This window comes from Coenobita brevimanus, chromosome 102, assembly GCF_032717465.1.
Source record: "Coenobita brevimanus isolate Jiangsu-jjx chromosome 102, ASM3271746v2, whole genome shotgun sequence".
NCBI lineage: Eukaryota > Metazoa > Arthropoda > Malacostraca > Decapoda > Coenobitidae > Coenobita > Coenobita brevimanus.
In genome coordinates this window covers 503759-526347 of record NC_137055.1, presented here as the reverse complement: position 1 = coordinate 526347, position 22589 = coordinate 503759, and the positions used below count along the sequence as shown (strand labels likewise).

Below are 22589 nucleotides of genomic sequence, written 5' to 3'. Positions count from 1 at the left end.
TTATTATTATTATCATTATTATTATTTTCTATCTAACTTACCGTACGATAATGCAGTCTAATTTTATATGATCTACCCTACCCTACCCTACCCTACCTTACCCTACCCTACCCTACCTTATCCTAGCCCACCCCAACCCACCCTACCCTACCCTACCTTACACTACCCCACCCTACCCTAACCTACCCTACCCTACCCTACCCTACCCTACTCTACCCTACCCTACACTACCCTACCCTACCCTACCCAACCCAACCCCACCCAAACTTACCCTACCCTACCCTACCGTAACCTACCCTCCCCTCCCCTACCCTCCCCTACCCTCCCCTCTCCTAACCTACCTTACCCTACCCTACCCTACCCTACCCTACCCTACCCTACCCTACACTACCCTACCCAACCCAACCCAACCCAACCCAACCCTACCCTCCTCTCCCCTCCCTTACCCTAGCCTAATCAAAGGTAAGCTATTCTCACCTGCAACACGTCTCTAGGCCATGAAATACAGTGACTGATATTACAGAAGCCATTCATGCAAACTGTAATTCTAAATACACACTTCCTCTCTCAGTCTCACCTCACCTGCCTTCCCACCTCAAAAATCAGTGTGTATGAAAGATAATGAAGATGAAAGATAATACGAGAGAGAGAGGGGGGGATTTCGTCGGAGAGTTGTTATTCCAGGCACGTACATTCTCTCTCTCTCTCTCTCTCTCTCTCTCTCTCTCTCTCTCTCTCTCTCTCTCTCTCTCTCTCTCTCTCTCTCTCTCTCTCTCTCTCTCTCTCTCTCTCTCTCTCTCTCTCTCTCTCTCTCTCTCTCTCTCTCTCTCTCTCAATTCTTCCATACTTACATCCATCCTTCTTTCAACTTTACCTATCCTCTCTCTCTCTCTCTCTCTCTCTCTCTCTCTCTCTCTCTCTCTCTCTCTCTCTCTCCCTCTCTCTCTCTCTCTCTCTCTCTCCTTGAAGGGATATAACGTCTTTACCTGGGCAGGTGTGGGGGGCGGCCGGAAGTCAAGTGTGTGGGGAGCGTGGGAACTGCGGGGAAAGTGTGGGAAAACGACGAGAGAGAGAGAGAGAGAGAGAGGATAGGTAAATTTGAGGGAAGGATGGATGTAAAGAAATATGAGAGAGAGAGAGAGAGAGAGAGAGAGAGAGAGAGAGAGAGAGAACCACATCTCTATCCATCAATAATGCCTTCAAACCTCTAAACTTGACACCAAAATTATTTATAAAGTTCTGATTACAATTATTCTCTTATGCATTTATTTTTTCCAGATAATTATTTTTTCGAGTTATTTTTTACATGAATTACTTACAAAAACTGGTATTCTGGGGACTCACGATTCTCTTTTATGTAATTCGTTACCTTAGTTACTAGAATCATTATTATTATTATTATTATTATTATTTTTAATACTACTACTGCTACTATTATTATCATTTCTACTACTACACTAAGACCACTACTACTATCATCATCATTACTACTACTACTACTATTATTATTATCATCATTACTACGGCCATCATCATCACTACTACTACTACTGTTATCATCACTACTACTACTACTATTATCATTACTACTACTACTACTACTACTACTACTATCATCATTACTACTACTACTACTATTCTGCTTGTTTTACTTTCCTCTTCTTCTTCTTCTTCTTATTATTATTATTATTATTATGTTAACACCTGCCCGACCTATTCAATTTGGGGAAGACTGCTTTGTAAGAGTGTATGACAAATTATAGTGCAATTAACTCTCTCTCTCTCTCTCTCTCTCTAGTAGCCATTTACCGTCACAATCACCATACAATATACACACACACTCAACCACCCAGTAATTACACACTTAAACAGCATGTACGGCATTCACAACCACGTTCACATGTGCGTTTATGAGCGTGTGTGCGTAAAATGTGTGCGTAATGAGCGTGTAAACATGGGACGAGGCGGTGAGTGTGCGTGGCGGCCATGTTGGAACCCCTTGAGGGTGAGATGAAGAGGTGAGGATGGGAAGGATGGGAGTTTGAAGGAGGGGAGGTATTCTCTCTCTCTCTCTCTCTCTCTCTCTCTCTCTCTCTAAGTGATTTTATTCATACAGAGAGAATGCTTTATAGTGAAGATAGTAGTAGTAGTAGTAGTAGTAGTAGTGGTGGTGGTGGTGGTATTAGTAGTAGTAGTAGTAGAAGTAGTCGTAGTAGTAGTAGTCGTAGAAGTAGTAGTAGTCGTCGTCGTCGTCGTCGTAGCAGTAGTAGTAGTAGTAGTCGTCGTCGTCGTCGTAGCAGTAGTAGTAGTAGTAGTAGTCGTCGTCGTGGTGGTGGTGGTAGTAGTAGTGGTGGTGGTGGTGGTGGTGGTGGTGGTAGTAGTAGTGGTGGTGGTGGTGGTGGTAGTAGTAGTAGTAGTAGTGGTGGTGGTGGTGGTGGTGGTGGTGGTGGTAATAGTCGTCGTCGTCGTCGTCGTCGTCGTCGTCGTCGTCGTCGTCGTCGTCGTAGTAGTAGTAGTAGTAGTAGTAGTAGTAGTAGTCGTCGTCGTCGTCGTAGTAGTAGTAGTAGTAGTAACCCAAAACTCATTCAATCGTGAACCCGGTGCACTGCAAGGCAAAGCTACCCTTCTTCCGCAGTCCACCATCATCCTTTCGGGGGATAGGGAGGGAGCTGAGGGACGTGTGTATAACCGGGCAGTGGAGCCGCCTGGTTAGATCGGTGCCACCACGTGAAGGCCTCCCTCTCCAGAACTCACGATAAAAACAATAAAAACTCCCATCCATACACTTCATGTAGTTCAATCAATGTATTCGTAACTCTCGTTCTTTTGCGACTTTTTTTTTTTTTTTTTTTTTAATAACAGAACGGAGGAAGGAAAAACAAATGGGGAAAAAAAATAATCCATACACCAGATTACTGGTGTCCTCTGTTCATAAAATATCTGTAACAGTTAGACTTGAACAGTTGTAGGTTGAAATTTGGAGGAAAACAACTCTGGGGAAGCGAGTTCCAGAGAGATGCAGTTCGGGGAATGAAAGAATTCTGATAGGCAGAAGTACTGCAATGTGGTTGAGTGACATTCCAGTCATGAGCGCTACCAGATGCCCGTGTAGCACGAGGGAAGGCATGGAGAGGTGGCACCATGGACGCAACTTCGTCTGAGCATTTGCCAAAAAAATATCTGTAAAATAATGCAAGGGAGGCAACATTCCTTCTTACTTGCAGGGGAGGTAGTTTATATGTAATGGCAGGGTTGTTAATGATTCTAACAGCTTTATTCTGAATTTTGTCTAGTTGTCTTAATGCAACCTCTCCACAACCATCCCACAAGGGTGAGCAATATTCAAGCTGAGAGCGCACATGACTCATATAAATTATAGCTAACTGCTCATCGGCGAAGAAGTTACGGACTCTGTACAATAATCCAAGTTTCTTTGAGGCGGTTTTAGCAAGTGATCTGACATGAGAGGTCCAGCTGAGGGCACTGTTAGGTGAGACACCAAGAATTTCAATACTTTTGGAGATGGGAATATTAGTAGCACTGAAGGCAATGTACGAATCTGGCAATATCTGTCTATTAGTAAACTGTATATATTTAGTTTTACTAGCATTAAAAGAGACAAGGTTGTTTTGTCCCCATTCACTGATTGTAGATAGATCTTGATTTATGGAGATGGCTGTACTGAGTTGAGAAGTAGAGATATTAGACTTTGTAAATGGATGTCTGAGTGTGAATGAACTATGTAGTGTTGAGTCATCTGCATATGAGTGAATGGGATTGTGAGTGACAGATAAGAGATCATTAATATGAACCAGAAATAGGGTTGGCGCCAGAACTGATCCCTGCGGCACACCGGCGTTAATTGAGTGGAAATTTGAATATACATCATCTACTCTTACTCTTATTTTCCTGTCACTAAGATAAGAAGAAAACAAAGCAACAAAAGACGTTAGTCCATAGCAAGGGAGTTTGGACAGCAGGGAACGGTGCCATACTCTGTCGAAAGCTTTAGAGATATCAAGAGCTACTGCATGAGTTTCTCCAAAAAGATCAATTGACTGATGGATCGTATGAGTTAAGAGATTGAGTATGTCAATGGTGGATCTTTTCATGGCGAAAACCGTATTGTCTATCACTAATTAAGTTGTTGGATTCAAGATGTTTAACAATATGCTTATTAATTAAAGTTTCAAATACCTTACCAAGAGAAGATGTGACAGCTATTGGTCTGTAATTGGAGGGGTCAGACGAACTTCCTTTCTTCGGACCTGGGTGGATATTGGCTTCTTTCCATGAATTTGGGAATAAAGAAGTACGTATGCATAGTCTGAATAATTTAGCTAGGACAGAGGCAAGTTCAGGGGAACACTTTTTCAAAACAATTGGCGGAATTCCATCTGGGCCTGGAGCTTTGTTGGTAGGTAAATTGTCTAGGATGGATTTTACGAATCTTGTCTGTATTTTAAGTGGGGCAATTTCAGGAGAATCAAGTTCCAGTACTGAGACATTCTGGCTGGTATCATCTATGGTAGAGTTTCTTGCAAAGGTACTAGCAAAGATATCTGCTTTCCCACGTGGGTCATTTGTAATATTGCCATCTGAAGATTTTAGTGGGGGAATGGAAGATGACTTGTTAAAGTTATTATTGAAAGAATTAAGAGTTGACCAGAATATTCTATTGTCATTAGGGTTGTTAAGTAGTTTTGATGCTTGCTTTTGAAGAAAGTTTGATTTAGATAGATTTAATACAGCTTTTGCATGATTTCTAGCAATTTTAAATTGGGAGAGTGATTCAGATGTTTTTGATTTTAAGTAAGAGTTATATGCTAATGACTTTTGGGCTGTTGCTCTGGCACAATTGCCATCAAACCATTTTGGAGAGTTTGATCTTTTAGTGAATTGTTGACTTGGTATGAATAAATCCATACCAGCTAGTATTAAGTCGCAAATGTGGGACTGGGTAGAATTGGGATCACTAGAGAAGAAAGACTGCCATGGAACATCAGCAAGATAATTTCTAAATCCATCCCAGTCTGCCCTGTCAAAGTACCATCGGGTCACCCTAACAGGTTCGGAATGGGGAGGTGTAGGAGGGTTAACTAATGAGGCTTTGATGAGATCGTGGTCAGAGGATCCAAGTGGTGACAGTACCTCTATCCTGTATTGATCTGGATTATTTGTCAAGAATAAATCCAAGAGATGGGCATTATAGTCAGGATTATCAGGTATTCTGGTTGGTTGCTTTACCAACTGGGTGAGATTAAATGATTCCATGAAGCAGCTCGCATTCTAGACCAGCGTCGTCAGTCCGGGCAGAATGCAATAACCATTCAACATTGTGTATGTTAAAATCACCCAAAATGGTAATTTCATTGTCAAGGGCAAGGGCAAGGTTACTCAACTGAGTGGATATGGAATCAAATACACTGGGTTCCGAAGAAGCATTGGGGGAACGATAAACTACACAGATATATTTGGCAATGTTTTGGCAATTTAATTTATATAATGAGTAATCAAAACTGGATGAAGTGAAATTTAAAATAATATTAACTGCATATTGGGATTTGATATAACAACAAGTGCCGCCCTTGTTTCGAAAGTTTGTAAGGAGATGGTAACCGGGAAAACAAAATGGAGATATATCGGTAGAGGGTGAGATTTGTGGTTCTGTGAGGAAAAGGGCCAAAGGGGATATGGACTGAAGGAAAAAATGAACTGAGTTTAAATTTGTGGTAAGGCCGCGGATGTTGGTAAAGAATAAGGCCGTACTGTCACCTCTTCGCCGACGAGCATTCCCGGAAATAGCAACAGTCGCTGCCGGCACAGTCGCTTGATGGCGACCGGGAGGACCCTGTGCCGCCAGCCCTACCCTGCCGGTGGTGGCAATCCGAGGTACCACCTCATTTGATTGTAAAATTGCAGCGGCCATTACTAAAGATGTGAATAGAAGGTGTGATATGTTATGCGCATGTAGTGTGGTGTAGACAGTTGAAGGTAGAGGTATTATGAGAGCATGCTGGCCTACTCTCTGTGTAAATGAATGCACTGAAAATGTTCAGAAAAGGGAGATGGTCAGGATCAAGTCCTGAGGGCTGGTGAAAAGGGAGCTCCAGCTCTCCCTATCACCAGCTTGCCATCAACCTCGGGAGTACTACCCTGTTCGACTGGTGCTACAGTCTACTCCTCTTAATCCACGTAGCTCAGAAGACAATGTTCCGTGTGTACATCCTAGCCATGGCACTTCTTCGTGACTAGGACTATATTCTAGTGTAAATCTCTTGCTACATCTCAGCTTTCATGACTGGGGAGAGAGAGAGAGAGAGAGAGAGAGAGAGAGAGAGAGAGAGAGAGAGAGAGAGGAGGAGGAGGAGAAGAAGAAGAAGAAAAGAAGAAGTAGAAGAAAAGAAGAAGAAGAAAGGAAGAAGGAAGAAGAAAAAGGTAGTCAAGGAGGAGGAGGAGGAGGAGGAGGAGGAGGAGGAGGGAAGGAAGAAGGAAGAAGGACGTGAAGTTGCATCCAAGCCTCTGTTTATCAATTGTCTTTTATTTTCCATCTAAATAAACACTAAATTAACTTAGAAAATTTTTTGAGTATATTAGGAATTGATATATAACACCATCAATATAATCACCACCTTAATTGCCCTCTCGTCTTTCGGTAATGAGATAATGAGGTAATTTGCAAGATAATCTGCATGATGGTAGGTGTTGAGGAGGCTAATGATAGGGTGGATGTAAATTGTGGTGGTTGACGGCAGTGTATGGATGAGATTAGGTGTCCTGGTATGGGCGTGGGGGTAATTACTCACGCATCAATCACCTGCTGTCAGATAATTAACGCCTGGCCTGCGATTAAGAGTAATTAGAAGGTGTTTAGTTATGCTTACACGCACAATTAGCCCACACACACACACACACACACACACACACACACACACACACACACACACACACACTACGTACATATTCTGTGTGTGTGTGTGTGTGTGTGTGTGTGTGTGTGTGTGTGTGTGTGTGTGTGTGTGTGTGTGTGTCTCAAAAATACAAACTCATGCTTACAATTACTCAAACACACATCACCTTCAAAAATATGAATAACAAAGTGCGAAACGAACAGCATAAAATCTTAATTATACTGTGATTATTTATGCCTACAGGAGTAATTACTGAACCACGAGTCATTATGAAGAAAATATATGAAAAACGATTATTCGGTGGAGTTTATGCAGGCTAGAATAACTACAACAGATGAGGGGATGGCAGCGTGATCATGGTTGTTAATGAGTAGGGACAGAAACGTCTAGAGCTAAATTAACATACAAAAAGATTGGTAGACTACACATGTGCATGGTTATCTCTCTCTCTCTCTCTCTCTCTCTCTCTCTCTCTCTCTCAAAACTCTTAACAATTTACATGATCAAAATACTACCACTACTACCACTACTACTACTACTAATACTACCACTACTACTACTAATACTACCACTACTACCACTACTAATACTACCACTACTACTACTAATACTACCACTACTACCACTACTACTACTACTACTACCACCACTACTACTACTACGGTACCTCATTTCCACATGGTACACCTTGCTAAGTATGGTGTTGCCTTCCTTCCAGTTCACCCAGTACACCCCAGCTCCCATCACACACACACACACACACACACACACACACACACACACACACACACACACACACCGCTCGCAGGTGCAGTGGTAACGCTCTCGCTTGCCAACTGGTGGACGGGAGTTCGCGCCTCGCTCAGGTTGCGAAAAGTTTCACTGACGAAGTAAGTGGTTACTGTCCCCCTTGAGCAAGGGGACGGGTGTGTGGGTGTGTGAAGGTCACAGCCTTGCCCTTAGATCGGACTATATGAGCTCTCAGCTCCCTTCCGGGAGGGTGAAAGCTGACGATCACGACCATCAAGTGATCCTGACCGACCCGGTGAATTACACACACACACACACACACACACACACACACACACACACACACACACACACACACACACACACACACACAATTTTAATAAGTGAGTGTAAATCTTCTACTAAATCAGTTTTCTATAATTCACTATAACAAGATTCTCCTTCGTTGGAATTAACTGTCTGGCAATAATAATGATAATAATAATAATAATAATAATAATAATTATAATAATAACAGTAGTAGCAGTAGTAGTAGTATTGATGATGATGATGATGATGATGATGATGATGATAATAATAATAATAATAATAATAATAATAATAATAGTGGTAGCAGTAGTAGTAGTAGTAGTAGTAGTAGTAATAATAATAATAATAATAATAATAATAATAATTATAATAATAACAACAACAATAATAATAATAATAATAATAATAATAATAATAATAATAATAATAAATCCACACACCACCGTAGTTAGCAGGGTAACACACCTGAGTTAATGAGCTTCCGGTTGCCAGGCAAGTTAGGGCCTGAGGGAGTAGGTGCCTCAGGGGGCAGGTAAGTGGGGGGGCCTACTGACACGGATTGTAAGTAGGTAGTTAGGGAAATACTTACATTCCCTGGAGCGTCTGGAAAAAATTGACACGTAGCGAAACACAATGACAAACTTTACCTGTACTAGTGATTGGTTCAGAAGGGTTCGATTTTCCCCCTATGTATTCGTTCAAATTAGGGAAAGTACTATGCTCCGTTTATTTTTTATCTTATTTATTTTTTTATTGAAGCGAAGATGCAATTACTGCCCCAAACGACCCCCTCAGATATACGTTGTCAATTAATACTGCTAAAGAGTAAGTAGATTATGAAGTTATGTTACGTTCACCCAATCATCACCAACCTGTCAAGTGCATCTTCGCCTCCATAAAAAAGAAATGAGTATAGTGTCCCCGTCTGTACAATCTAGGACACCCCAACGCTCAGGGTAGGTCTGTCACTTTCCTCCCTGACGCATCATATCACCAAGCTTCACCACCCACGGAGTGCATACCTCCTCTAGCGCCTATACCAAATCAGATCATCACCAAAATTTAATCAACTATTCCCTGGCCCATGATCCACATATCCACAAAATTTAATTGAAAACCATCGATAGCTTCTTGAGTTATCATGCAGACAAACAAACAAACAAAATCCTGAATCAAGGCTTGGACTCATGGCAACCAAATTTTAACCAGCTCGTCCTTGGCGCATGACCAACTACTGCTGCTACTACTACTACTACTACTACTACTACCATCACTACCACTACTACTACTACTACTACCATCACTACCACTACTACTACTACTACTACTACCACTACCATCACTACCACTACTACTACCATCACTACCACTACTACTACCATCACTACCACTACTACTACTACCACCACCACTACTACTACTACTACTACCACTACCACTACTACTACTACTACTACTACTACTACTATCTCCACAAAATAGTCCTTTGCTGAGTACTTGATTTTTTATAAGGCTCGTGTTCTCGTAGGGTAAGGAGGCTCCCTAACACCCATTCCTTAGCGATTTATTTTTGGATACGGCTGGTTAATATCCTTTTGCACGTTACTTGGAAAATGTACGGCGATGTTGGATGGATTTATTTAACACATAGGGGGAAAGCAAGGTGTAATAAGCAAAATAAACAGCTTAGACGTAGGTGTTAGGGTGGTGTAGGGGTGTGGGATGTGGGGATGGCTGTGGGGTGTGAGGATGGGTGTGGGTTGGGGTGTGGGTTGGGGTGTGGGTTGGGGTGTGGGGAGGGGTGTGGGGTGTGGGGAGGGGTGTGGGGTGTGGGGAGGGGTGTACATTAAGTAACTGCAGCTGGGGGTAAGGATAGTACATGTAACGCTGCCCTAATTACACACAATAAACCCAATGAATGTAATATCAAGTGTACACAGTTTTATATCTTTGTTGTTCGGGGTTTGACTCTCTCTCTCTCTCTCTCTCTCTCTCTCTCTCTCTCTCCCTCCCTCTCTCTCTCTCTCTCTCTCTCTCTCTCAATCTATGTAATCTCTATCTATCCATCCATCCAAAAATCTGTCTAACCTCTCTCTCTCTCTCTCTTTCTCTCTCTCTCTACCTGTGAATCAATCAATGTACCTACCTATTTATCGATCAAAGTAATCTGTGTGTCCTTTTATTCATCAATCTCTCTCTCTCTCTCTCTCTCTCTCTCTCAATACCTCCAGATTTTGGGAATAAGGGACACTATTTTGCTTTATTGATATTATTTCCTTTATTTTTTAGTTTTCCTTCTGTTCATCTCAATAAAGCAATAAATAAAAGCTAGGTGGGTTAGATCTAGTAATAACCTCTTCAGTACGAGGTCTTTACTACATTAAAAAAAAACAGTTTAGTAACACCTGTAGTAGAGTAAAAGAAAATAGAAAATAAAGAATAATAAAGAGGGAGTAAAATAACGTTAAATAAAGCAAAATAAAGTAAAATAAAGCGTAATAAAGTTAAGTATAATAAAGTAAAATAAAGTGTAATAAAGCTAAGTATAATAAGGTAAAATTAAGTGTAATAAAGTTAAGTATAATAAAGTAAAATAAAGTGTAATAAAGTATAATAAAGTAAAATAAAGTGTAATAAAGTTAAGTATAATAAAGTAATATAAAGTGTAATAAAGTATAATAAAGTAAAATAAAGTGTAATAAAGTTGGTATAATAAAGTAAAATAAAGTAATAAAGTAAAATAAAGTGTAATAAAGTCAAGTATAATAAAGTAAATTTCAGTGTAATAAAGGTAAGTATAATAAAGTAAAATAAAGTGTAATAAAGTTAGGTAAAAAAATGGATTGTAAAATAAAGTAAAATAAAATAATGTAAAGTAAAATAAAGTAAATGTAAAGTAAAATAGAGTAAAAGTAAAGAAAAATAAAGTAAATGTAAAGTAAAATAGAGTAAAAGTAAAGAAAAATAAAGTAAATGTAAAGTAAAATAGAGTAAAAGTAAAGTAAAATAAAGTAAATGTAAAGTAAAATAAAGTATATGTAAAGTAAAATAAAGTATATGTAAAGTAAAATAAAGTATATGTAAAGTAAAATAAAGTAAAATAAATGTAAAGTAAAATAAAGGAAGGTAAAATAAAGTATAACAAGGTGAAATATAGTAAAATAAAGCGTTTTTTTTTTTTTTTTTTTTTTTTATGCAAGGAAGAAGGAACCAAAGGCCATGAGCCCGCAGTAACAGTTCCCTCCAAGAGAAAAACAAAATACAATATAGAGCCAAATTCAAGATCCGATCATTTTGAGATGCCTGGACACACTGCGTTTGAAAGACTGGAGATCATAGGCAGCAGGAAATACAGACAGAGGGAGACAGTTCCAGAGTTGACCTGTTGCATAAATGAAAGACTGGGAGTAACGGTTAATTCTTGCATTAGAGAGTTGGACAGAAAAAGGATGAGAGTTTGCTGCCAGACGGGTGCTACGCGCCCGTCGTAGAGGTGGAGGAATGCAAGCAGACAGTTCAGAGGAGCAGTGACCATTGAAGTAGCGATAGAAAAGAGATAAAGATGCAACAGTGCGGAGGAGAGTTAATGAGACGAAAAGCCTTTGACTCCACCCTATTGAGAAGAGCTGTATGAGGGGAGCCTCCCCACACATGAGAGTTGTACTCCACACAGGGGCGGATAAAACCCCTGTATAGAGTCAACAATTGCGCAGGGGTAAAGAAAGAGCGGAGTCGGCTTAGCACACCCAATCTCTTGGAAGCAGATTTTACAAGAGATGTAATATGATAATATGATCTTTCCAAGATAAGTCCCGAGTAAATGAAACCCCAAGCATGTTCAAGGATGATGTAGGATTAAGCTGAATATTATTAAACATTAGTGGGTATACCTGTGGAAGATTTTGTCGGGTTGAAAGGTGTAAGAACTGAGTCTTAGATGCATTAAAGACAACCATATTATTTTTACCCCAGTCAGAGATACGAGCCAAGTCAGACATTAGGTGTGCCATAGCCTCATCCCTTATTTGTTGAAGTAACTGTTGAGATGGGCGTTGCGGGAACCGAATGGAAAGGTGAAGGGTGGAGTCATCAGCATATGAGTGGACAGGGTTAGATGTACAGCTTAGAAGATCATTGATGAATAAAAGGAAGAGAGTTGGTGATAGGACAGAGCCCTGAGGAACACCACTGTTGATAGATCTAGGAGAAGAACGATGGCCGTCTATAACAGCGGCTATAGAACGACCAGAAAGGAAGCTAGCGATGAAGGCACAGATAGAAGGATAGAAACCATAGGAGGGCAGTTTGGAAATTAAAGATTTATGCCAGACTCGATCGAAAGCCTTTGAGATGTCAAGTGCAATGGCAAAGGCACAATAAAGCAAAGTAAAAAGCAAAGTAATTAAAGAAAATAAAGTTAAAAGTAAGGAATTGTAAGGAAAAATAAAGAAGAAAATAATAAAGTTCAGTAAAGCAAAATTAAAGTAAAATAAAGTGCAAAGGAAACTGACCCGAAATGATGGGGTTCAAAGGGGCTATAATCCGAATTCCCGTAGATAATGGATGCTCCCTAACACCTCTTCCTAAGCGATTTATTTTTGGATATGGTTGGTTAATATCCTTTTGTGCGATATTTATGCAGAATACAGGAAGCTCCCTAACTCCTCTTCCCTAGCGATTTATTTTTGGATATGGCTGGTTAATATCCTGTTGTACGTTATTTATGCAGAATACAGGAAGCTCCCTAACACCACCTCCTAAGCGATTTATTTTTGGATATGACTGGTCAATATCCTTTTGTATGTTATTTATGCAGAAATATGGCGATACTGAAAGAATTTATGCAACAAAAGAGAAGCTCCCTAACACCTCTTCCTTAGCGATTTATTTTCGGCTGGTTAATATCCTGGTGATCCTGGAAAGATTTATGCAACACAGAAGAGGGCAGCAATGTGTACCGGATAAAATAAATCGCTTAGGGAAAGGTGTTACGGAGCTTCCTAAATCAACGACAAGACGGAACGATTTATGAAACAGACGCGGACAGTAAGATGTAATAAACAAAATGAATCGCTTAGGAAAAGGTGTTAGGGGATTTTTTTTTTTTTTTTGAACCGATGAGATTACAGGCCTTTTGGAGGGATTTATGTAACACAGAAGAGGACAGTAAGGTGTAATAAACAAAATAAATCGCTTAGGAAAAGGTGTTAGGGAGCTTCTTAAACCGAGAAAAGAGAAACGGCGTCCTTGATCTGAAGAGGTTAGGTTCACGAGAATACTGACCCCTCCCCCCTCCCCCACCCCCTCCCTCACCCCCTCCACCCTAACCCCCTCCATCCCCCACCCCACTCCTAAACCCTACTTCCACCCTCTCACCCCCTCCCTCCCCCACCCCACTCCTCAACTCTACTCCCACCCTCTCACCCACTCCTTCTCCCCTTCCACACTCTCCCCTTCCCTCCCTCACCCCTCACCCATCCTCTCACCCCCTACCTCATCCCTTCCACTCTCCCCTTCCCTCTCTCACCCCTCCCCCAACCTCTCACCCCCTCCCTCACCCCTTCCACACTCTCCCCCTCCCTCCCTCACCCCTCACCCATCCTCTCACCCCCTCCCTCACCCCTTCCACACTCTCCCCCTCCCTCCCTCACCCCTCCCTAATCCTCTCACCCCCTCCCTCACCCCTTCCACTCTCTCCCCTTCCCTCCCTCACCGCAACCCAGCCCCTCACAATTACACACACCATCACAGACATTACCGCATCATCAGTGCCTATGAAATGTAACAGTAGTGATTGTACATTTTGACAGAGTAACAATGTGCTTCAAGATGTACACAAGATGGAGAAATAAGGTGTCCTGCTCTATTTGATTCTTTTTTATTGTAGTTCATTCTATTCAGTTTTATTTTTGGTTGAGCTTCAGCGCCTTCGTTCCCTAAAATACTGACAAATGGTTTTAAGAATATAGAAAGTTAAATTTGATTCCTCACTTCTTCACCCCAGCCCTCACCACCCAACCCTATCCCTTACACCTTCACCCCATGCCACATCTCCTCCCCTACTCCCCTCACCCCATCCCACACTTCCTCCCCTACCCGTTCACCCCACCCCACACTCTCCCTTCTCATTCCCTAAACTCTCCCCACCCCTTCTACCTGTCCCCTCATCGCAACTCACACTCCCTCACCACATTCTCTACTACCTCCCCACCTCTCCCCTCTCCCCCCACATCCCTTCCCCCTTACCCCCACTCTCTCACCCCCTCCCACATACCTTCCCCAACCCCCACCCCTCACCCAGGCCTTCCCACACACCTAAAACAGGTTAATTAATCCAGGCTGCTTCCCAAGGTATCCCATCCCTGCATACACGTTCACAGGCGACTTAGGCTGTGTCACATTATATCCCTCACACCTCATCGCACACACAACGGTATTTTTGTCTCACGCACGCACACACACAAACGCACACACACACACACACACACACACACACACACACACACACACACACTGATTAGGTATAACTCTTACACATAACAGCAAAGGTACACATTTATTTACACACACACACACACACACACACACACACACACACACACACACACACATACTGATTAGGTATAAGCAACATTTACACATAACAGCATAGATTCACACACACACACACACACACACACACACACACACACACACACACACACAATACTGGTCTAACTCCTCCACTGGTGTTGGAGAGGGAGGCCTTCACGTGGTGGCACTGATATAACCAGACATCTCCACTGCCTGGTTATACACACGTCCCTTCACCGGCCCCACCATCACCGGCCCCCCCATCACCGGCCCCCCCTTCACCGGCCCCCCCATCACCGGCCCCCCCTTCACCGGCCCCCCCATCACCGGCCCCCCCATCACCGGCCCCCCCCCTTCACCAGCCCCCGCAAAGGAGAAGGATGGACTGCAGGAGGAGGTCAACTTCAGCCTTCAGCCCACCGGGTACACTTTTAGCATGACTCTTTCTTGATAGTCTAGCTGTCAGAAGATTTTCCTCAGCTGACAGGGAGTACAGGACACTATCTATCTCTCTATCTATTGTCAGACGCTTTAATCCCGTAAGGGGTGGCCACAAACAAATCGCCTCCATGTCGTCCAGTCCCCCGCCATTTCACTGCCCTGCTCCCAGCTCACACCCCCCTCTCTCATATACTTCTCTACTCCATCCCTCCATCTCATCCTTGGCCTCCCTCTCCTTCTCCCCCCCTCCACCTCACCCACATACACTCTCCTCGTCAGTCTCTCACTCTCTATCCTCTCCCTCACTACGAGTATAGGAGACTAAGGGTGACATTCTCGTTAGGTATGGAAGCTCCCTAACACCTTTTCCTTAACGATTCATTTTTGGATGGGGATGGCTAATATCCTTCTGTACGTCATTTGTTCAGAGTATGGCGATATTAGGACGACTTATGTAGCACAGACGACGACAGTAAGGTTTAATAAGCAAAATAAATCGCTTTGGAAGACGTGTTAGGGAGCTTCCTTATGGCCCAGTCAGACTAAGGGTTTACGACAGGTTTCGCCAGGATACGTCAACCTGCGACGGGAAAATCGCAGGTTGTTGATGGTAGGTGGCTGGACAGCAGGCAGGTTGACGCGGTGTATGGCAGGGCGTGGCGGTATGTCTGGTGGACGCAAGGAATAAGTTGCTGTTCGCAAGTCCCCCGGCACATCGCAAAGTTTTTTTTTGGTGAATCGCAGGTGGACGTAGGTAGTCGCAAGTCGACTCGCGATGCATCGTGCGTCAAATCCTTGCTTGTCGCAGCTTGTCTTGCGACCACCTGCAGCCACCTGCGTCGTGTCTTGCGTCCTTACGCTCGACATGTCTCAGGTCGCCTGGGCCACGTTGCCACTTGTTACGAGTAGTGTAGATTTGACACTCGCCCGGCTCAGACTCGCTGCGACAGAGTTACGAGGTGGAACTGGGTCTTGTCGGAGAAAATCTTCGCCAATGCATTACATTCACCTTGGGCACTTGGCCTGCACATCACCTCAGCTTCTTCCTCATCAACGATGTGGGCACAGCACACACCTCCCTCACACTCCAGCACACACCTCCCTCACACTCCAGCACACACCTCCCTCACAATCCAGCACACACCTCCCTCACAATCCAGCACACACCTCCCTCACAATCCAGCACACACCTCCCTCACAATCCAGCACACACCTCCCTCACACTCCAGCACACACCTCCCTCACACTCCAGCACACACCTCCCTCACAATCCAGCACACACCTCCCTCACACTCCAGCACACACCTCCCTCACAATCCAGCACACACCTCCCTCACACTCCAGCACACACCTCCCTCACAATCCAGCACACACCTCCCTCACAATCCAGCACACACCTCCCTCACACTCCAGCACACACCTCCCTCACACTCCAGGCCACTGAGTTGTAAGGAACACGGAAGGTGTATCCCAGGCTGTGGTAGGCCTTCCCTGTCGCCAGGTACCGCAGGGTGACGGCCAACTTCAGCCCTGGTTGCAGAGGCTCGCAGCTCGCATGCCACTCCCAGGATCGCAGGGTGTCGCGGGTGGCCGCCTGTCGCAGCCTGCAGCCTGACTAGGGCATTAACCGACGACAATGTGGACCCAGGACTCTCTCAGCCCAAGAAAATTAAGGATGAAAAAAATATAGTAAAAAATGTACAAGGAGTGAAAAATTAAAGTAAAAATTGATGTAAAAAGGTGAGAGTGAAAAAATAAAGTAAAAAGTAAGAGGCGAAAAATAATAATAAAAAAAAAGTGCAAGGCGTTAAAAATTTGAGTAAAAACAGGTACTTGAGGTGAAAAATTAAAGTAATAATTAAAAGGGTGAAAATTTTAAGTATAAAGTAAGAAGGGTGAGAAATTGGGGGAAGCTTTCTCCCTAGGTGCTCATTAATTTTTCAAGGTATTTTTCAAGGCATTTTAAAAATTTTCTAAGGATTTTTTTCATGGTACTTTTTCAAGGTCATTTTTCAAGGTAAATTTCAAGGTATTTTTTCATGGTATTTTTTAAAGTATTTCTTTCATGGTATTTTTTCAAGGTAATTTTTCAAGGTATTTTTCGAGGTACCGATATTTTTCAAGGTATTTTTCGCAAGGTAATTTTTCAAGGTAATTCTTGAGCGTATTTTTCAACGTATTTTTTCAACGTAATTTTTTCAAGGTACTATTTCACTTTTTTTTCAAGGTAATTTTCCAAGGCATTCTTTCAATATTTTAAAGATTTTTTCAAGGTATTTTTTCAAGGTATTTTTCAAGGAATTTCTTCACGGTAATTTTTCAAGGCATTTTTCACGGTATTTTTCAAGGTATTTCTGGGAATTTTTTCAAGATAGTGTTCAAGTTTTTTCAAGGTATTTTGTTTTTCTTAAGGTAATTTTTCAAGTTATTTATTCAAGGTATTTTTTCAAGGCAATTTTTCAAGGTATTTTGTCAAGGCATTTTTTATGGTATTTATTCAAGGTGTTCTTCAAGGTAATTTTTCAAGGTATTTATTCAAGGTATTATTTCAAGGTAATTTTCAAGGTAATTTTTCAAGGCATTTAATCAAGGTATTTTTCAAGGTAATTTTTTCTCCACCTTACTTAGTGAACACTTAATCCAGTCCCTTGAAAATAATCCCTCGTCAGACATAATCAAATCCTCTTCAACTTTCTCCCAAAAATCCCCTTACTGGACGAACAGAAGTGGATTTATCTCTCCCCCCCCTCTCTCTCTCTCTCTCTCTCTCTCTCCCCAAAATCCCCTTATTGAACAAACTGAAGCGGATTTACCTTATCAATGTGGAATTCAACTCTGTGTGTGTGTGTGTGTGTGTGTGTGTGTGTGTGTGTGTGTGTGTGTGTGTGTGTGTGTGTGTGTGTGTGTGTGTGTGTGTGTGTGTGTGTGTGTCTCTCTCTCTCTCTCTATGTTTCTGTCTGTCTGTCTGTCTCTCTCTCTATGTTTCTGTCTCTGTCTGTCTGTCTGTCTGTCTGTCTCTCTCTCTCTCTCTCTCTCTCTCTCTCTCTCTCCAGTGTGCCTCCCTGCCGTACCTAATACTGTTACAAACACGTGTACAGGTGTCGCTTACCTCTTTACCGGGATTCACCTCCTACCCTTATACTCCACAGTACTCCTAATCCCATCATGGAGGTCATAGTAAGGAGGAAATAGGGAATCTGAGTCTCTTACGGATGCGCACATACATAAACGTACGTACATAAACACGTACACACACAATACGCACATACATAATCTTACACAGTGCATACTATCAACACAAGTACACACACATGTAAACGCCCTGCTATTTACTGTGTACACACATACATACATACATGCATACACACACAGTCTTAAGTCATACATACCTACAGTCAAGAAAAACACACACACACACACACACACACACACACACACACACACAAACACACACACACACACATGATTTTAACGGCAAATTTCCCTCTCCTGACCCTTAATCCTTCCTTTACCTTTCGACACATAAGTAGGATTGGATTCTTTATTGTGGGATTGGATTCTTTTATTGGGGGATTGGATTCTTTTATTGGGGGATTGGATTCTTTATTGGGGGATTGGATTCTTTATTAACGTGGGATTGGATTCTTTATTAACGTGGGATTGGATTCTTTATTAACGTGGGATTGGATTCATTATTGTGGGATTGGATTCTTTATTAACGTGGGATTGGATTCATTATTGTGGGATTGGATTCTTTATTAACGTAGGATTGGATTCATTATTGTGGGATTGGATTCTTTATTAACGTAGGATTGGATTCATTATTGTAGGATTGGATTCTTTATTAACGTCATCTCCCACATGTCTTTATTTGGGAGATCTCGTACTGAAGGGGTGGTTGTTGTTGATGTTGATGATGATGATGATGATGATGATGATGATGATGATGATGAAGACGATGATGATGATGATAACAAGGATGATGATGATGATAACAATGATGATGATGATGACGATGATGATGATGCTGATGCTGATGAAGACGATGATGATGATGATGGTAACAATGATGATGATGATGATGATGATGATGATGCCTAGTTCCTTCCCACTGCGAGGTGAAGGGGAGTATGAGGTTTGGCCCCGGGATGGACGCCGCATATGCTCCACCAGGGGTCCACAATGCCACCACGCGTAGGCTCCTCGAAGGGACAGTGAGGGGTGGTGGAGAGGGAAGCCTTCACGTGGTGGCACTGATATAACTGAGTGGTGGAGCTGCCTGGTTATACACACGTCCCTCAAGAGAGAGAGAGAGAGAGAGAGAGAGAGAGAGTGTGTGTGTGTGTGTGTGTGTGTGTGTGTGTGTGTGTGTGTGTGTGTGTGTGTGTGTGTGTGTGTGTGTGTGTGTGTGTGTGTGTGTGTGTGTGTGTGTGTGTGTGTAATTTCGCGAGAGAGAGAGAGAGAGAGAGAGAGAGAGAGAGAGTGTGTGTGTGTGTGTGTGTGTGTGTGTGTAATTACGCGAGAGAGAGAGAGAGAGAGAGAGAGAGAGAGAGAGAGAGAGAGAGAGAGAGAGAGAGAGAGAGAGAGAGAGAGAGAGAGAGAGACCGCAGAAGGGTAAACAAGAGGAATAAACCATTTTTTTTCGTACCTGATGCGGAAACTTCAGGGCCTTAAAACAAACTGGAATGAGAGGGATCGTAGTGCAAACCGTCATCCGAAAATCTTTAATGAGTGACTGACGGACAACGTGACGCCTACGGATGCCTCGCAGTCTAAGAAATGCCGATGGGGATGAAGAAAACGAGCCATCATAGAAAACGGGAAATGGAGTACTCACCCACGGGGGGTAACTGTCCTAAGCTGTACCACGAGGCCACACATACCTGGAAATGTAATAAATAAATTAAATAAATAAATAAATACATACATAATGGGTTTAATAATCATGTAACTTAAACTGTAAGAGAACTGAAAAATGAATTCTAAGGAGGCCTGATTGCCAGACGCCATAATCCCGCAAGGGGTGGCCATTTGACTTTGAGTTATTTGTTTTACGGGGAGGGGCACTAACCCTCCACCAACCCACCTGTTGACACGTAGGGAGCACGTATGGTTTGGTTATATGGTTACCACCCAGCGTTGTAAATGGTTTCTTGGCTTACAGGAAACCATTTGGCTTGTCACTCAATGTAAAGCCACCTGTACAGGAAAGAAAAGCAATAAGAAGTGACAGGAAAGATGGGAGAAATAGGAAGAGAGGAGGGCAGGCACAGAAAAAGAATGATGAAGGCTAAGGAAGAAGTAGGCAGCACTACATCAAGAAGGAATGAAGGATCTGTGAGAAATAGGAAGAGAGGAGGACAGGCACAGAAAAAGAATGAGAATGGCTAAGGAAGCAGTAGGCAGCACTACATCAAGTGAGTGGATGATGTTCGCCACCACCTACCAAGAATTTAGTTTTAATTTTGGAACATATGTATAATTTCCACAGCTTCGCATCAATTACAGAAATCTATGGCTATAATTACATCATTTTTTTCTATCTATCTATTGCCAGACGCCTTAGCCTAATCCCATAAGGGGTGGCCACAAACAAATCGCCTCCACGTCGCCGTGTCCTCCATTTCACTGTCCTGCTCCCAGCTCACATCCCCAGTCTGTCATATACCTCTCCACCCCATCCTTCCATCTCATCCTCGGCCTTCCCCTCCCTCTCCCCTCTCCATATCACTCGCATACACTCTCCTCGTTAGTCTCTCTCTCGATCCTCTTCCTATTCAATACTATACTCTTTTCACTCTAACCTGGCCTAAAATTGCCATCTCTCCATACTGACTGTTTAGTTATAACAACAGATTAACACTTCACACTGCTAGTCACGAAGAAGTGCTATGGAAAGGACGTAGAGCCGTAGCATTGTCTTTTTCTGCTACTGAGCTACGTGAAATAAGCTGCAAAAGGACGAAAATCTGGGCCAAGTTAAGGTGAAGGGAGTATAGTTGTCTCTTGGCGGGATATTAACTCTATCATGAACCTTATTATTATCATTATTATTATTATTATTGTTGTTGTTGTTGTTTACACTGATAATAATAGGAATGAAAATATATGACAACTATTTATATAATGGTTGAGAGAGAGAGAGAGAGAGAGAGAGAGAGAGAGAGAGAGAGAGAGAGAGAAATATCCCTCCCTCTACCTTTCTAACTAACTCCTCATCCTCCCTTTCCCTCTTCCCTCCCTCCTCCCTCCCTCCCTCTTCCCTCCCTCCCACCACACTGCCATAAAATTCGAAGGTAATGAGAGGGAGGGAGGGAGGGAGGAGAGAAGTTGAGGGATGGAGGTAGGCCTACAAGGAGGGAGGGAGAGAGGGAAGAAGGATGGAAGGAGGTAGGCCTAGCAGAAAATGGGAGGGAGAAAAAATGGATGGAGGTAATGAGATGGAGGGAAGGAGGAAGAAAATCTATGAGGAGAGGCGTGAAGGAGGGACTGGAGAATGCAGGATGAAGGAAGAGAAAGACTGAAAAATGAATGAAGGATGAATGAATGATGGTGAGGGAGGAATGATGGTGAGGGAGGGAAGATAGTGAGGGAGGGAAGATGGTGAGGGAGGGAAGATGGTGAGGGAGGGAAGATGGTGAGGGAGGGAAGATGGTGAGGAAGGGAAGATGGTGAGGGAGGGAAGATGGTGAGGAAGGGAAGATGGTGAGGGAGGGAAGATGGTGAGGGAGGAATGATGGTGAGGGAGGAATGATAGTGAGGGAGGAGGAAGATGGTGAGGGAGGAGGAAGATGGTGAGGGAGGAGGAAGATGGTGAGGGAGGAGGAAGATGGTGAGGGAGGAAGATGGTGAGGGAGGAAGATGGTGAGGGAGGAAGATGGTGAGGGAGGGAAGATGGTGAGGGAGGGATGGAGAATACGTCAATAGGAAGGAAGGAGGTAGGGAAGAAGGAGGGAAGGAGGTACAGAAGATGGTGGGAAGGAGGGAGGGAAGGAGGGAGGGAAGGAGGGAAGGAGGAAGAGTGAATAGTGAGGTAGCAAAGGAAGGAAGGGAGGAGGAAAGGAAGGAATGTAGGCCTAAAGGAGGGAAGGAGGGACTGCTGAGGGAAGGAAAGGGAGGGGAAGGGAAGGGAAGGGAAGGGAAGGGAAGGGAAGGGAAGGGAAGGGACAGGAAGGAAAGGGAAGGGAAGGGAAGGGGAGGGGTGGGAAGGGAAGGGAAGGGAAGGGAAGGGAAGGGAAGGGACAGGAAGGAAAGGGAAGGGAAGGGAAGGGGAGGGGTGGGAAGGGAAGGGAAGGGAAGGGAAGGGACAGGAAGGAAAGGGAGGGGAAGGGAAGGGAAGGGGAGGGGTGGGAAGGGAAGGGAAGGGAAGGGACAGGAAGGGAAGGGACAGGAAGGAAAGGGAAGGGAAGGGAAGGGAAAGGAAGGGAAGGGAAGGGAAGGGAAGGGAAGGGAAGGGACTGGAAGGGAAGGGAAGGGCAGGGACTGGAAGGGAAGGGAAGGGAAGGGAAGGGAAAGGAAGGGAAGGGAAGGGAAGGGAAGGGAAGGGAAGGGCAGGGACTGGAAGGGAAGGGAAGGGAAGGGAGGGGAAGGGAGAGGGGAAGGGAA

At 43.3% G+C, this 22589-nt stretch overlaps 1 protein-coding gene across 4 annotated transcripts in view; it reads right to left on the bottom strand.

Moving 5' to 3' along the window:
- rols (zinc-RING finger and ankyrin repeat domain-containing protein rolling pebbles) overlaps positions 1-22589 on the bottom strand; it is a 656798-nt gene that overhangs the window by 392790 nt on the left and 241419 nt on the right. The window lies entirely within an intron of this gene.